Source organism: Anarrhichthys ocellatus, unplaced genomic scaffold, assembly GCF_004355925.1.
Source record: "Anarrhichthys ocellatus isolate YVR2014 unplaced genomic scaffold, GSC_Weel_1.0 scaffold71, whole genome shotgun sequence".
Lineage (NCBI taxonomy): Eukaryota > Metazoa > Chordata > Actinopteri > Perciformes > Anarhichadidae > Anarrhichthys > Anarrhichthys ocellatus.
Genome location: NW_022280101.1, coordinates 787,317 through 804,902, shown reverse-complemented (window position 1 = coordinate 804,902; position 17,586 = coordinate 787,317). Strand labels below are relative to the sequence as shown.

The window sequence follows — 17,586 nt, the reverse complement described above, 5'->3', positions numbered from 1 at the left end:
TGTGCCTCACTTCCCCTGAGATGAGTCTGTTGTATTCTGAGCTCCATCATAACACACTTTATAGCAGCTGAAATGATGCTGGAGAGAGAGAGAGATGATATATAGAGATTTCTTTCTTTTTCTTTGGCAAGGGTGTCTTGTGAACAGATGCGATGAGCAGCCCGTGTGTGTTTGGGCCCATGCTGGGTAGGTGGGCGGGTGAGAGATGCTTATATCGCGCTTGGTATCGTCTGCACTGATTATTCAGGGCGATGGGAGTCTGTGAGTGGGGCGAGCCAGTGTCTCCCCAAAACCAGTTAAGCCTGGCAGCATGATGGAAAAGATTAGTCGACCGTGCATCATGCGTGTCTCCTTAAGGCAGATCCCGATCTCACTCAAGGTTTTTTTTCCAAGTCCTCTCCTCTACTAACTACACTGACAAAACACAGAGGCAATGGTGCCTCTCACTTTTGTCCACAGGACATCTAAATGCTCCGACTTTGATATGCAAAGTGAGTTGTTGTTGCTGCTGGATCTGCTGTTAGGGTAAAAAGAAAGTAATAGCTTCTCTGTGCTGTATATCCTTAATTCTCACACTCATGTCTCCGCAGTTATTAAGTGCCATATGACAAAGAGGCTACAAATAATTCAGGTCTACACTATAATCCTATAGTCTGCATTCATCCACCCCCTGCATTCATGCCCCCCCCCCCCATACTATGCTCGCACACAAATACAGTAGGATGGAAATGATCATGTTTTGTAGATCCTCTTCATGTCTAGAAGTGGTCCGAGCCTAGCTATTTTTCTTTCACTGGCTAAAACAAAGGCCTTCCATTTGCCGAGGTGCTGATAATTACACTTCTCCAGCAGTACATGTGCAGTCATTGTAATTAACTCGCGTGTGTGTCAAGAATTCATCGTGGCCTTTCTGCTTGTCGTCGGAGGAGGAGGAGGAGGGGGGTGTGTGGGTGAAATGAGAGGTTGTGGGGGTGGGGAGGGCGGGAGTGTGTGTGCATGATGGAAGAATGTGGTGGAGCTGCTCTGGTGGGAGGAGGGGGGATTTGGGATGTCTATGTATGAAGCTGCTACGGGTCTAGTTGTGACAAACATGCAGCTATGTGGGCTTTTTTTCATTGTTAAATGGTGAGATATTCGTATATCGCATTAAATGAGACACTTGAGGGAGAATGGAGGCCAGTTATGTGTCTGTCTGTGGAGGTGATGGAAGCTTTGTTTCTCTGTGTGTGTGTGTGTGTGTGTGTGTGTGTGTGTGTGTGTGTGTGTGTGTGTGTGTGTGGGGAGGGGTCAAATGGCAGTCATGATTACTTTAAAAAGCCACTCATCTCTGCCAGATGCCGTACCTAGAAGCACTTCATCTTCTCTTAGTCGCTTTGGTACGGAGTCGGATCAGTCTCGATATCAATGAACGCACACAGGATTCACAAATGTGTTTTATATATAAATGCGGATAAAAATAATAAGAAAGCCAGATTCACAAACATATTTATTTTCATCTGATGCATACACGAATACTTTTTGGTTTTGAATACGAGTAATAGAAATCCACAAATGTATGCATTTAAAATTATTTAAAATTTTCATCAAAAACATTGTTGAACCTGCATTTACAAACTGCTTGCCATGTGTTTTGTTTTGTTAGACTCCCCTGACGTCGTTCGATGCACAAATGCAGAATGATCTGTAGCCAATCGGATGTTTCCTTCATTTTCAAACAAGCACATGAGCACAAGCACATCTGCTTCCACGTGTCACCAATAACTTTTTACACTGTTTTCAAACACAACACCTAATTAGCGAAGGCGGGAAGTGTGCACACCCAACCCTCGTTAGCTTCAGGTGCAAGGACAACATCAACGTCATACGGTGGAAAAAGAGACTGCGCAGTGAAGTCTTACGGCTCCAACAAGGTCTTTGATCAGCTGATGGAGACCTTGCTGATATACTGAAGGACTGTTTGAAATGCACAAGTTCCTCAGCATTTATCCAATCAATTAGTCTATCAACAGCTGATAACGCTGTTTAGTTTCCCAGCGTTGTGGTGGCAGCGTAGCACCCACCCTCCGTTTCCCTCCCAGGTTAACGCTGTTAGCTTCGTCAGCACTGTTTGCGCTGTTGGCTGCGAGCAGCCAGCTCAGCCGTCGCCATGTTGAGAGCCGCGTGGAGGCGACAGATGTGCTGCCAATCGAGCACCTTTGAGTATTGACGTTAAGCGCTGCATCACGTCGCAGTTTTAACGTCACAGCTTCTGAATCATACACTTGGAGAACGGTTATTATTTATAGACCGGTCTCATGACGAACGCTGTAGCCAACACCTCTTAGAACAGCAGGAGAAAAAGAACACACACACACGCACGCACACTTTGTAAATGGAAGAGTTGTTAGTCGACCGAGCACCCTGCTAATTTCTGTTCATTTTGCAATCAGTGAATTCATGCAGAGGTCTCATTAGAATCATTATTTTATACTTGCTAATATGTGAAAATTACAGTCTGGAGGAAACTGAGGAAACAATGAGTCATCTGAAGACTTCATGCACAGTTCAATCAATGCTCATTTGCCGCTGTGCTTCCTAAAAAAGGCAACAGCTGTGTGGGACTAAACGAGTCAATTGGACCTATTAATTGAGTGGGTCTTGGCTTGGTCCTAATCAGGTTAGGGCCTGAGCTCTGCACATCAAGTGGACATGTCTGGACCAGCACTCTGCACAAGCTGCCACCAGCCTGCTAGCACCCACTGCTACTCTCAGCCTTCATTTTTAATCCGAAAGGAGATTTGGCTGTATGGCAAAAGGCCAACAAAATGACAATAAACCTCCTAATTGTAGCGTCATCGTAGAAGGCGTAGCCCAACCTTTGCTGATCAAGAAAGAAAATGCTTTTACGGAGAGCGTGTACAATATCAAATTTTCCATGAGCCCCTTATTTATCTGACACAGCCTGGTGTCAGACTGTCTCTTCCCCGTTACTCTGTTACACCTACACTGTTTTAAGAATAGAATAGAATTAAATCTGCTGGGAAACTGATGTCTTTACGTCTCACATTGCCAATTTTGCACAAATGTCCGGGATTTATAGAGAGATCCTACAGTTGAACGTGTTACCTGGACTGATGTATGGATTATATGTTAAGAAAAGCAGATAAACCCATATACTGTATCTTACAAGAATAGAGATTGGACTATTGCACCATTTTTACATTAAAGATCTTTCACTTCCATCTTCCCAGCCTCATCACACATAATACTCACTTCGCCACAAAGCCCATTTGCTCCAGTCTCGGATAAGTTTATTCTGTCTCTCTGTAAGAGCTGAGAGAACTTAAACGATCTTACTTCCCTCATCCCTCACTGCTGCGTCCCTCCTTCAGTCTTCCATTAGTCTGTTCCCACCTCATGATATTCACCTGATTATGTGCAAGTGAGAAAACAAGTGTACACGGCTCTGGGCTGCAGGGAGACAGACTGTCACCACTGAGTGTGTGCATCTGTGCCTGTGTGTGTGTTTGACAGCACAGATTAGCATTGGAGCATTGTCGTGTCTCAGGTGTGTGTTTCCCCCGTGGTGCTTTGTGCATAAACCCCCCCTCGGCTTCTGCAGGCAGGAACCGATATAATGATGGGCTTCATAATGGCTCGGCCCGGCTCTGTCACTTTATGCCAAGCCACCGATTTTAAAAAAAGGTTAGGAGTTAACCATGCTACCGGCCTGCTGCGACGCTTTGAAGTAAACGGTTGTGTCAGCATGGCCACACGTTCACAGGGACGATGTTAATGTTTAGCAGGTCCGTCTTCACTTACTTTCAGCTTACTTTTGCGTGATGCTAACATTTGCTAATTAGCACTAAGCTAAAGCACAGCTTGGTATCCATGTTGATACTGACGTTTTATTTAGTTCAAAGCATCGCAGCGAGCCGCTAGCATGGTTGACTCTTAACCTTTTTAATCGGCGGCTTGGCATAAAGTGACAGAGCCGGGCCGAGCCATCATTATATCTGTTCCTGCCTGCAGAAGCCGGGGGGGGGGGGTCTGTACAAAACTCCATCCAGTACAGTAGATGTGGAGATATTTCAATCTAGAGACACATCACACAGATCAGAAAGTCTTAACTTAATGGTGGCACAAGAGGGAAAGTCAGAGAAGATTTCATGGCAATCTGTCAAAAATGTGTCTGTGTTTCAGCACAGACCAAAGTGGTGGACGGACCAACGGGCTGACACTTGATTTTGAAAAAGGAGAGCAACGATTTTGATCCCCAGCTACTTTTATTGACTATGAATCAGGGCTACAGTTGCACAGATGAGGGAGAGAGGAGGAAGGTAGGTAGCAATAAGGGTTTGTAGGTAATGAGGGAAGTAATAAAAGCTGTGTGGTGCATTCAAGGCACGGGCAGATGTGATCAAAATGGGAATAAGACTGAAGGCAGAGAGACAGACAGATCAGGGTTTAAGTAGAAATGTATCTCGGTCGATAATGGTGGCAATAATTCTAAGTAAGAGTGTTCATAATGGATCCAAAATATTATAATTACAACAGATTACAATCGGAGATAAATTGGAGGGATTTTAAAAGAGGACCATGACTTTACTTGAGATCCTCAGGCAGAGACTTCGGTCACTTTCAGCCATTCATGTGAACTGAACTTATGTTGTTTTTACTCCCTTCTGTGCAGTCAGTGACCTGACATGGCTGCAGGTACTCACTCTCCACTCTTTCCTGCTGCTGGTCTCTACTACCTCTGCAATAAACTCTGACACACATCCTCACCTGCAGGAATCCACTGGAGACTCACATGTGCCACATTGCACTGCCTGCATAATATATCTCACCAAGTTACACGAGGACCCGTCCATTAGTCATGAGCACTGTGATTGGGATGGCGAATTATTAAAACCATCAGTTAGACGGGCACACTCTTCAGATCATTTATAATCGGGAGAGCTCTCAATTACATGAGCTCACTTCATTATATCTGAATTCAACAATCTCCTCTTTGCACTTATGCTGCACCCGCAGTCAGATAATAAACGATGAGAGAACTCTGCTCACTTACTGAATCAGGTCTTGGATCATTTCCATTCTCCAGACACAGAAAAGGCTCCCAGAGCTGAAGGCCTACAGGGTTGTTTTCTTCTTTCGTGCTTAGAAACACATGGCCACTTTTGGGGATATTACATACTTACATTAATATGGATATTCACCCTAACCCTTAACCATTGACCCAAAAATCCTCTTGTCCCCAATTGGACAAGCCGTTCTCATTTAACTGGTCTTTAGTCTGAAATGTGTCCCTGAAGTTGACCTAAGTTAGGAACACACACACACACGCATGCACATAAACATGCACACACATGCACACACACTCTCTCTGGCTACAGCCTTTCTGAAGGCAGTGGGTTAGTTGAAAGCAATAGCTACCCAAACAGTCATATATTATTTACAATGGCAGTCTGTTTAAAATAATCAATATGGATGCTTTCACCACCCACCTGTTAGTGACTCAATAAGGCTGACATGGTGATTTCTGAAAGCAACATGTGTAGTGGCTTAAAATGATTCCTAAATATAGATGATCAGGCCTGGAGAACTTGTCGCCTTTTTAAATATTTTTTTTTTTTTAACTGGGCTGCTTTCTTTCTCTCCATCTTTATTTGTTTTGAAAAAGATATTCCTTAAATACCGATTTTCCTGATGACAGTTTTAATTTCATATTTGAAACATTAAAATCACTTCTGCAAACCTCAAAAGTGTTGAGCGCCACATAAGCAGACAGGGGTTTGAACAAAGAACGCAGCAGGGAAATGTTGTCGGTGCTTGATTTTGGCTTTTTCATTTCACAGCTAAATAACTAAAATATGTTTCTGAAAACCTTTTGAGGCGACAAATAGGCAGTGCAGGAACAAAATCTTGTTTCAAAGTTATTTTTTTATAAAAGTTGCCAACTGCGGCTTTCATGTTCTTTAATTGTACATATTGTACATTTTGTACTTGCGTTAATGAGGTCAACTTCATATCATACATTCCTCACTTTTATTGTTCTGTAAAAGGCATTTGTCTGCAGCTTCCCTGCTGTACTGATGGTACCTATCAAAGAACACAGAGGTTATGAAACTGAATAATAAGTCTGCCGCCAATTGAAAGACCTTTTATAATAGGGCTGAGTATCCAGGCAGCGCTACAGGGCCTCTTGAAATGAGGAAAATGGATGTCAAAATGTCAAGTTTTGTGTGCAGTTGCTTATTTTAAACCAGCAGATCTGTGTTGGAGCCTCTGTTTTTTTACTCCAGCATTGTCAAAAGCATAATTGGAGCAATTTTTCAGTTGTCGTGATGTAGAGAATGCAATGTGGCCCGGAGAGGGAGACCGACCGACCGACCGACCACACCAGGCAAAAGTGCAGGTTGAGCCCGGGACTGTAATGGTAGTAAATGAAAGTGATGAAGCCTAAGCGACAGGGGGTACATTAAGGCTGCTCTGAGCTAATATGTTCCAATTGGAAGCAGATGAATCCGAGCTCCGGCTGTATTAGGCCCCGGGACTCACCAGTGTCATAGACGGGGCAGAGGGAACAGCTATTCGATTGTCTTTCCTTGGCAAATTTCCTAAAACCTATTTTTCTATTTTGCCTTGTTTAGCCAGATTTGAGTGCCAGCTCAATTATGTGTACAAATTCTGAACTGTCTCTCCCTAAATCACAAGTAAATGCATCAAAAGGCTTTATGGGGGACAAAAGAGGAGAGCATTATATGCTTCCTCTGAGGGGATATTACACAACAGAAAATGTTTTCCCCAACATTCCTGATATGATTTTAAACAGGTCAACCACAATGTGGATTAGCTGTGGTCGCTATGGCTGTTATCCTGAGAGGCAGCTCAATATTCACAGTCCTGCAGTATTTCCACAAGCACACAATTATATTACTTTGTTAGATTTAGAGCAGGTTATTACAGCAAATTACTTATTATTATTATATGAACAAATATTTTTGAACAAAATTTTATTGCACCACACACATGAATTTGTGATGTATGATGCATTAAAACATGTGACCTGTAAAGATACACGATATGGCCAAAACTATATCCACATACTTATCTTTATGGAATGAGATGCCTGCACATTTTTGGCCGTGTAGTGTAAATCTCATTTTAAAAGCTGCAATTGGCCGCTAATAAAAGCTATCCATACACAACCAGTGAACCAAATGGAAAACTGTATAAGCTCTGTCTTCCAGCAGCAGTGACGCGTCCCTCGATTTACCATTCTGTGGTCTTAACACACACACAGCCTTAAACCTCAACTCCCGTCCAGACTCATTACTTTATTTTCAGCTTTGTATACATTCTTATGTGACGAACCTCTGAGTCAAAGTGGCTGCACTAGAAACGGAGGAGCAGACACAGCCGGCTGCTTTGAACTAGACGGTGTATGATGTGTGAGTCAATGCGCTACCGACCTGCACAGATCAGAGGGCGTTTCCATATTCTCTCCTGCAGGATGCCAAAGTTCATGTCTGGCCACAGCCATAAGAGCGACACGCTGTACAGAAATGAGATGCTGTGGGATGTACAGCCCTCTGAAGTCACCAGATGGAGCATGATGCTCCCAAGGGCATCCTCCTGTCTCTCGGGTAAAAATAAAAAACAGTAATGCAGCCAAACATACAGTACAGCACATATGGATACACAGCCCTCCTATAGCCATCGGATATCATTCTGTCAAAGACGCAAATATGTGCATAAACAAGGACGAGAAGAGGACACAAAGTCCCGACGAGCTCTGTACTTTGAGAAGGAGAAAGAAACGTCTGAGATGATCAGAGAGCTGGTCCGGTGACAACAACTACTGCTGTTCTCAGCCTCTGAAAAATCAAACTCACCGGAGTTCCATGCTCAGTCATTTTCTGTCCGTGCACATAATTAAAGAGAGAAAACAGATGTTTCAATTAACGCTCGCATCATTAATAGTGTTTTGTAGCCAGATCCATCCGTGGTTCAAGTGACTTCTACATCATAGCCATCTGAAATCTGCCAACGTGGATTTATGATTGCAGCCTGAATCAAACATGTCATTGCCAAGAAATGGTTTTATTTACTTCAGCTCTGTTTACTTGCTATCAGTCGGCACAAGTTTGGGCACCCTTTCAAAGTTTTAGAAAAGAAAAGCCTGCATGAGTTAGGAGTAACGGATGACCTTATTGTATTCAAAATGTTTTCTTATCTTGAACGAGCATTGTGTTGGAATTGGAAAAGGATATCTCAAGCAGCCTGATTGAATGTAATGCATACAGACCCCCCTCCCCCCCTTTTTTCCCATTTAAATTGGAAAAGCCTTGCTAAGGGGAAAAAAATAGATAGTGGCATATGGGGGAGATGAGAGTTAAAGGTGGCGCAGGGCAGTTGGAGTCGCTTCAGTCAGTCAAACAGACACTGCGTCAGAGCCAAGTGACCCAAACAGGACTTGGCAGCGAGTGCTCGGGGACTGTCGCTCTCTACCTCCAAACCTGCTCGCTGAAGACGGACGAGACACCGAACAGCCTTTTCAGAGATTACCGCTGTGGAAGTCTCAAAGCACCTTTTTAATCCATGTTCTTGTGTGTAAATGGTCACGCTCATATTTATTAAACATGTGTGCATGTCCATTTGTTTGTTTTTGGATTGGTAGATGACCATCGTATTGCATCATTAGCCCGGGCCACGACTCCCCGGTTTGCCATCTCGTCCTGCTTTTGTGTAATTTTAGCAAATATTGACTTTGGAGAAGGCGACGGGTCTGTCTCTCTTGCCTAGCATCAAAAGGCCAGTGACAAAGCAATGTTCCAATAAAGAAAAACAATGCTGTTTTCCATGGCAGGGCACTGGGAGAGAGAGGCAGGTGGTCAGTGAGAGTCTGCCATAAAAAAAGAAAAGCATCAGATGCACCTGTTACTGGACAAGACAGATTGGCTTGACTTGGCTTTACGAGGTCCCAAAGACATGACCCCGAACCAATGTTGTTCTTTTGTGTTTCTGAGCCTCTTGTATTGTCTTTATCTCTGACTGAGCGGTCTGTGCTTTAGTAGCTCACCCAGAATGTGTTCACATTATAAGGAAATACATGCTGAGGATGCAACTGAACGGTATCGTTGCGTGGATGTCCCTGATTGTTTTGAAGGCAAAGGTGTTGAGAGCAGGTGGCAACCTCCGGTTCTGAAGAGTGAAGCCAATGCTGAAGTGCTTTAAACTTGCGTTATCTCTAATAACCAGCAGGGGGCGACTCCTCCGGTTGCAAAAAGAAGTCAATTGTATAGAAGTCTATGGGAAAATGACTACTTCTCACTTGATTTATGGGTTATACACTGTTAGTAATATCAGTTGCCTTTTATAAAAGGAAGACAGGGCTTAATTTAAGTGCATTTGTTTGACAATATTTGCCTTTATCCTAACAGGATTATGTAAATGTATGTAAATTAGCAGCCATGGTGCAGTATGTACAGTCTTATGCTACATCTTCCTCCTACTGGATAAAGAAAAATAGAACACCAGTTAAAGTCAGAGTTGCTACTTGTGAACTCGGTGCAAATCCGTCTAACCGGACTTCACGAAGAAGCAGTTGTCTGAAGTCACACAACGATTAGCTATATATCTTTTCCTTGATTTAATTAAAATAATACATACTATCATATAGTAAAACCCGTTCTGCATGTAAATTGAGGTCAAAATATGTCGTCGGGTAGCTGGTTATGCTCAACAATCTCTGAAAGTTATCGTCTCTGCACAAACGTTTTTTGGTAAAGCACAACAAATTGTGGAGGTTACACTGCTGAGTTAAATTGTGCCAAAGAAATGTTTGGCGTTGCACACCTGGAACGCTTGGAGGTCGGAAGTTGGAAATTTGAATTGATAGAATTGCGACCTCCGAGTTGTCTGGAGCGCAGCATTACTCTCAGGAATTTATATTATTCCTTCTCGTTCCCCTTTTATCCCGTTAGCTCCGGGGAGAAGCAACAGTGACTGACTGCTGCTCTTAATGCCACAGCTCTACACTGTCAAACTAATTGGCTGTATGCACCCTCGTTTGGGTACTGTGTGTGTGTGTGTGTGTGTATGGCTGGCAGCCGTTTGCATTATTGCCACCTTTCTTAATATAGCTGGCAAGATTACGCAATGATGGCACGGTGTCAAAGTGATGAGGGAAACTTTTACGCATGATTCTCCCTCAACTGAATTGTTGGAGTGCCACAGGGCTTCGTGCAGTCAATTAGATTACAGCGTGATCATTATTAAAATGCCAAACACGATGGTGTGTTAAGAATGTTGCTTATTTGGAAACGAGGAGGGAAAAAGTCACTTCATCTTCAGGTTTGGGGACTGACGGATTCGCCGCCGGTTTGACAATTGATGCCACCAACAATCAATCCGGCTGACCTTTGACCCTGAAAAATATCAAGGCTCGCTTGGCGTCCGGGGGAGGAGGAGGAGATTTAAGTATTGATTGTTTATATACTTGTGTGTGTGTGTGTGTGTGTGTGTGTGTGTGTGTGTGTGTGTATAGCCGCACAACAAAAGGATTCAGGCAGCTGCTGCATTGACTGTGAGGACAATGATGGAGGATAATGACCGTGTTTATTTAGAATCTGTACATTATACTGTAATTTTACAGCTTGTTAATACTCTTGTTAGCTCGCCAGCCATTTTAGCTCCTGCAGCTCTGCCCACACTATTTCCTGTCTGTTTTTTTGCCACATCGCACGTGTAGATTTTGCATGGCTGCTTCTGGTTCCACCGCACCATTAGTTTGAGAATCGCCTGATTTGACTGCTTTGGAGAGATGATACTGAACAACAGCTTCTCAATAGGTCTTGTTGTGCTCCTCTCTTTCTGATAGAGCCGACAACTTTAGGGGCCGATTATGCAGCCGCTGCCATAAACACCTGTGGTTACACTTTTTTGAATAAATTAAATTGACGACCACACAGTATGAAGCAGAGTTGTTTCCTCTGCTACGCCTTTTATTTCCTACATGAGGAACACCCAGAGAAAAAGAAGAAGTTTAAGTATGAATCCACTTTTAAAAGTGCTATTCAGTTTCATCCTCAGGTTAGTTTCAAGTGACTGACACACAGAGAGCTGTGGTTACCTACAGTTTAGGACAGCAAACAGCCAATCGTGCACCAAAAAAAATAAACATATCTTTTTGTTGCATTAGTGATATTTAAATAGTGCTGGTCCTGTCAGAACTGGAACCAGACAATGCTGCTGCTGGTGTGCGTTTACTGGCGTCTGCAGACCACGGTGAAGCAAATTAAGACACTTGACTGTGTGGTGAAAAGTCCGACTAGCCCGTCAACATCACAAACAAATGTCAAATTGATCTGGCCGACAAAGAGCCAGATGAACCTGAATGTAAAGCTGGATGGAAAACTGTACTGTACACTGAACTGATAGTTAATACACTCTGTGATTTCTACTTTATAGTTTAAATAAACAAGTGACAACAAGACGGGGCTAAATTAATTTGTTAGAAGCTTAAAATGCATCGTTCATGCTAAGTGTCATATATATTTCGTATTAACATGTGTTTCTCTCAATGCAATATGTCAGGAGGAGATGTTGGGTAAACATGTGAGGAGATGACATAGGAAGCTGGATGTGAACTGAGTCCACCAAAGACGGCAAAAAAAAGAATCCGCTTCGGTTTCTTTAGTGTGAAATGAGATTTGGCGACTTCTTCAACCTCTTGTGAAGCAGGAACACGAGCCTCTGTGTTATTTTTACTTATTTATCGAGTGAAGTGGTTCGAGACCTTTTTCGACACGACGGCTGTAAACGTACTCCTGCATGTTTTACATTTTACAGGCAGTGTTTTACTGCCGACCTTTTAAATCTTCACCTGCTTCTCCCTCAACTCATCCACAATTCAGAGCACGGACGCCAAATTGTAATCTTCAGCCAATTTTTCAATCTTCTCTCTTCCACAGAGTGCACCTCTTCTAGTTATCTCTCATCAGGCTGTAGACATTATACACAACACATCCAGAAATTACTTCTTATCGTGTGTGTGTGTGTGTGTGTGTGTGAGAGACTGTTTGTTGACATTACTTATATTGAGGTTAGATTGCGAATGCTACACTTTAAACGCTCACTGAATAGGAAGTGTTTAAGGAGCACATTTTTCGTTTGTGTAATAGCAACACTGAATGAAGGAAACGCTGATGCTCACACCATGTTGTTAAAGTAACTACCTAGAAACAGCTTCTCGCTTACTTATGTAGGTCATATAGAAGCATCAGCATTAAATTGAGACTGTATTATATAACCAGCTAAAAGTTACTCACAGTAACTTTAAGTTACACACGTAAATTGGGTCAAAGTCCTGCGTTTGTTTGACCCATACATCCATGCCGGCCTCTTCCCTACATGGCCATTGCACTGTCTAAAAAAATAAAATGATATACCAATTAACATAATCTTGCGACTTCTGGAGACATTTCGTGCAGCCTTTAGCTACTTCCAATTGAAAAGAGGTAGAGACGGCGTCGTAACAAAGAGAAACCCGAGGAGAGCAAGTGAAAACATACAGGGTGAGATGGATGGACCAGACGTCGCTCGTCTTTGCAGAGCAGACGGATGGCCCAGACAAAACAAGTGTATGCACAGTTGACGGATCGGTCTGGATGGGAACATGAAATATTTAGCCGCAGTAAATGGAAGAGGATGCAGTAGGTTGTGTTCTCTGTCAAGCCATGACGGTATTGACTGTTTTCATTTGCATCTATTATACTTGATGTTAACAGTGGCACCGGTCTATCCCGTCACTGGAACATTAGTCTCCTTGGTCCTCTTGTGTGTCGCTTCCAGGTCACCTGTCAGAGCATTGGCCCATTAGGTTTTGATGAATGAAGAATGGTCTCAGAAACGCAGTTCAGTTATGAGCCATGATGGGTTTCTTCTCCCCCTTTGGGTGCTAGCAGGCCCCCATTGTGTGAGGCAGAAGGGTAACGCCAGTGCCCGTGTCATGCACTGTGTGGCCTAACCAATGCCTGGGTGATCAGCCATGATATGTGCGAACAGATGGGGAATACTGGCTGATATGGAAGGAGTTTTGTGTCACCACGTTTGATGAACTGTGAGCGATTCCCGTCCCGGTCTCACCAAATGGCTTATGAAGGCTTACACGAGAATTTGTATGTCATTTAGCGTACAATAACACCGCCATTCTAGCTCTTTGTTTGTCATTTCACACCATGTAGTCTGTACTGACTGCTAATGTAAACGCACACTTTCCTTTCCACCAGGAGACGGATGTTCGAGAACGTTGTTTGCCCCTCAAAGTGTTTTTTACATAAAGAATAGGCCTAATGTATATTCCAGCAAAAGCATTTTTATGTGACGCCGGTTACAAGCAGTGCAACTTGACAAGTCGGTGATGCATTTTGAGTGAGAATGCGTCGCAGACCAGCCTATCAAAATGATTGCAGACATCTTGAGGGTCAATTATTTGCTGTGCTGTACTCGAGTATTCCTCGTTGTGTGTTTCTTGAAGGTTGAGGGGATGTGCCGGAAAAACTTTCTTTCTCAAAGTTGAACATGAAATCTCACCCTGGTCAGCAGGTATGTGCACGGTGTCGCCCATGTGCTGCGTCTCCTTGTGAATGTCACCGGATACTAACAGAGCAGGCATCTGCTCATAAATATCACACGGCTTGATGCTGTACCAGTTTACTTAGTACCAGTCCTAGACCTGCTCTTAAAATATGTTTTAATTTGTATTTTATTTTATTCTGTGTATGTAATTTATTGACCCTAGGGTCACATTGTGTTTTTTATGCTTTTAAATTTCTGCTGTTAAGCACTTTGTGATGTTATATCTGTGAAAAGCGCTCTATAAATAAATTTCATTCATTCATATACTATTCAATTCAATTACGATTTTTGGCTGCCAAAGATTATGAAAACAAGATAATTGAGAGAAAATGATTATTCTGCCACATTTCGTTTCTCATTGACGCTCTTGTTTTGTCTTGTGTTATGAATTACTTGATAAGTTTATGATTGCCGGTTGTTTACAAGAGCACAAAGTTCTTCATTTAGCCTTTTTCATTTTGCTCTCAAAGTGCACCAGATGGATGCATTTAACTTTAAAATGTACAAAATGTTCTCCTTTTTAATGCACAATGTCTTCAAAGTCATTAAGCAATTGTGGTAAAATATCGTGATCTCAACATTCACCAAAATAATGAATCAAAAACAATGATTTTTTGCCTACCTGAAGCACCTTGAGCTGTCTCCTGCATTGACTGCTGTGGTGGTGGGATCCGGTTTCAGTTAATTTAGGTCATTATATTGTATATATGCAGATATTAGTTCAGGAATGAGGGTCATAATGCATTCATTCATTGTCCTTCATGATCCCAACTGTCGCTGCTTCTCTGCAGAACACCAGCTTTCTTGCGTTGGCGTTTCCTTTCTCCTCCCTTGACGTCTCTGAGTGACTCATGCCAGATACGACCCGCCTTCTTGACATTCATCATGGTACATGGGTAAAATGACTTGTATAACTCCTTTTTAGTCTTCCGACCACTCAAAGCGTGACACTACATGTCACCCACCCTTTCACGCCGATCCGCCCGGGCTAACTAACGGTTCACACCACGCATACACCGACATGGACTGGAGGAGCCGGGTGATCAAACCACCAATCTTTGGTTGGAAGGTGACACATGCATGCACTGCTTCCATCACCGACTTCGCTGATCTGCACACTCTATTGTTTGTGTTAACCTCCGTTTAATAAATTGTTTGGTTTTTACATAAAACCTTGCGTGGACTCCCTCCTCGTCACATTCCCTGAGCCAGTTTGTGACATCTCTGATTTCCTGCTGTAATGGTTTCTCCCAGTAACCCGGTTCCTTGCATGTAAATATGGTCGATGTGTGACTCTGAAGCCAAATTCAAGCACAACTTCCCGTGTGTGTGTGTGTGTGTGTGTGAGTGCTGCAGCTGTGGGCTGTTGAGACTCCGTCAAACGATTTATCAGGTCTGAAATGAGTGTCAAATAGCAATCTGTCCACTTCTGAGTGGTGCGCTGTCCACCGGCCTATTTATAAGTCTGTCTGTCCACTTCTCTCTCTGCCTTTATGAGCAGTGCCAAAGTCCCGTCTGCCTTTCTGTCTGCCCATCTGTTTATCTTTTCATCTGGCAGTCCGTCCGTCCAAACCGTCGCTCTGTTTATCCCTCTGTCTGTCCATCTGTCTGTCTCTGTCCAATTATCATATCTGGCTGTCAGTCATACAGTCGTCTTGCTTTGTTCGTGCAGCGGTAATCACTGTGGCTGCATTGTGTGAATCAGTATTTCCAAGCACCTCTTTTATCCGTACAGCTTAATAACGTCTTTGTTATCATGCACTTGATTTCTGTGTGGTATACATTTGTCTTTTCTCCACTGTAGTATTTATTTGGGGAATTTTCTGTGCGTATGAAAAAATCGTACAAAAACTAGGTTTAAAGGAGGCATGAATCTAAAAACATCTGTAAGAATCTTTAGAGAAAGATGTGCAGTATTTTCCTTCAATTTACTTAAAAGATGACATACATTTCAACAATAATCCAATATTATTTTATCAGTTGCACCCCAATCAGCTTATTTAAAGGGAAATGTCACGTAAGGGTTGATATTAATATCTTTTAATTCATTTCCGCAACCTTTTCTGCCGCACTGCTCAACTCCTGACGTGTTAATTAAGTGTTTTTCCTGCAAACTAGCAGAACAAACTCCTCATCAGTTGCAACACTTCCAGCTCCTCTTGAAGGTGCTCGAGTCGTTCCTGGTCAAATCACACTTCAGCAACTGCAGGTTCATTAAAAAGAGTCGAAGGCTCATGCTGTGTTCATACAAATGTCAGAAGTCGGCTGTGAGATGAAAAAATTGTGTGAAATTATTTCACCTAATGATGGCGGGAAGTTAAAGGCGGAGCTATGTAGAAGAAGCAATTCAATGTTTTTCTTATCAACTTGACCTAAATTAGTATTCTGAAATTATCCAGACGACTCCCTGTAAACACAATTGTTTTTTTTAAACTTTAGGTAACACTTTTTGACTGTTACTTTCCAGCTGAAATTATTTGTTCTTGTTTTGTTTTTAGTTTTTTTTCGAAATAGTGGCGTCTTGTTATTCCATGTAGGATTGGCCAACATGTTTGGCATGACACAGAAATAAAATGAATGAATGTTATTTTTGCTAAACACCTCTCTACTATATGAAGCTCCGCTATTTATTTATTTATTTAAGTACTTACTTCATAAGTAGAAGCCTCTCCTCGTTTTACAGGACATTAACGCACAAAACTGACTTCATTTTAATGCATCTAAAAAAAATTGTTGTCCACACCATGTTGTATAGTTTAGAAATAAATGCACTAAATTTGAGGATCTCGTATGTTTTGGCGTTGTATAGACGGCAACATTTTTTGAAAGATGATTGGAAATTGTAGTGTGTGTGTGTGTGTGTGTATATATGTGTGTGTGTGTGTGTGTGTGTGTGTGTGTGTGTGTGTGTGTGTGTGTGTGTGTGTGTATATGTGTATATATAATTATTTTATTTTAAACAGCTGAAATTGTCCCAATCGTGAGTTCTGAGTAAGATTTCTGAGAAACCAGAACAAAAAGTGAAAAAAATAAATGGACATAAACTGGACTTTGGCCATATGAGTTGTTTTGAGATGATGGTTTGCTCCTCAGTCTTGATTCAGAACAACAACACAACAGCTTGCTCCATCACAGTGTTAACAGTTTTTTTTTTTCTTTTTTTTTTAATCTTCCGCTTTGTTCATGTTTTCCAACCTGTTATCTCCAAAATGTCCTCTGTAGCCTCAGCGCTACCCTTTTAACTCAGCGATAACTTCTCCTCTGCATGTCCTCTGTCTGGCTCCCGGCTCGCCTGCATCTATTTGTCACCGTATGTGTGCCTCCACCTCACCCCCTCCGCCTCTTATGCTCCAAGTCTGTTTTTGCCTTTTGTCTCTGTCTTCCTATATGTTATGAATCTGTGAACTACGTGAACATCAATAAGGGACGTCTCACTGCAGTTTGACTGTGAGCTTTCTGTTCCACCATCGGCTTTGGTGCGAGTTCTTCTGGGTTTGTGTGAAGCGCCACATCTTTATTTAACACTTAGTCATTTCAGATGCAAAGACGGCCCATCTGCAGTACAGTTCAAGTGTTTATTTTTCTATTTCATTTATTTGTTGGCCCATGAAAACATAATGTTGTTAAGTACTGTATATGATGTGTACACAGAGACACTTATTTATTTATATATGTGTGTGTGTGTGTGTGTGTGTGTGTGTATATACATGTATATAGACGTGTGTGTGTGTGTGTATATATATACGTGTGTGTGTGTGTATATATGTGTGTGTGTATATACGTGTGTGTATATATACGTGTGTGTATATATACGTGTGTGTGTGTATATATACGTGTGTGTGTGTGTGTGTGTATATATACGTGTGTGTGTGTGTGTGTATATATACGTGTGTGTGTATATACGTGTGTGTGTGTGTATATACGTGTGTATATACACGTGTGTGTGTGTGTGTGTGTATA

The 17,586-nt window shown here is 42.3% G+C and overlaps 1 protein-coding gene across 1 annotated transcript in view; it reads left to right on the top strand.

Moving 5' to 3' along the window:
* Positions 1–17,586, top strand: part of kcnh3 (potassium voltage-gated channel, subfamily H (eag-related), member 3) — a 107,906-nt gene that overhangs the window by 1,391 nt on the left and 88,929 nt on the right. The gene's annotated exons all lie outside the window — the stretch shown is intronic.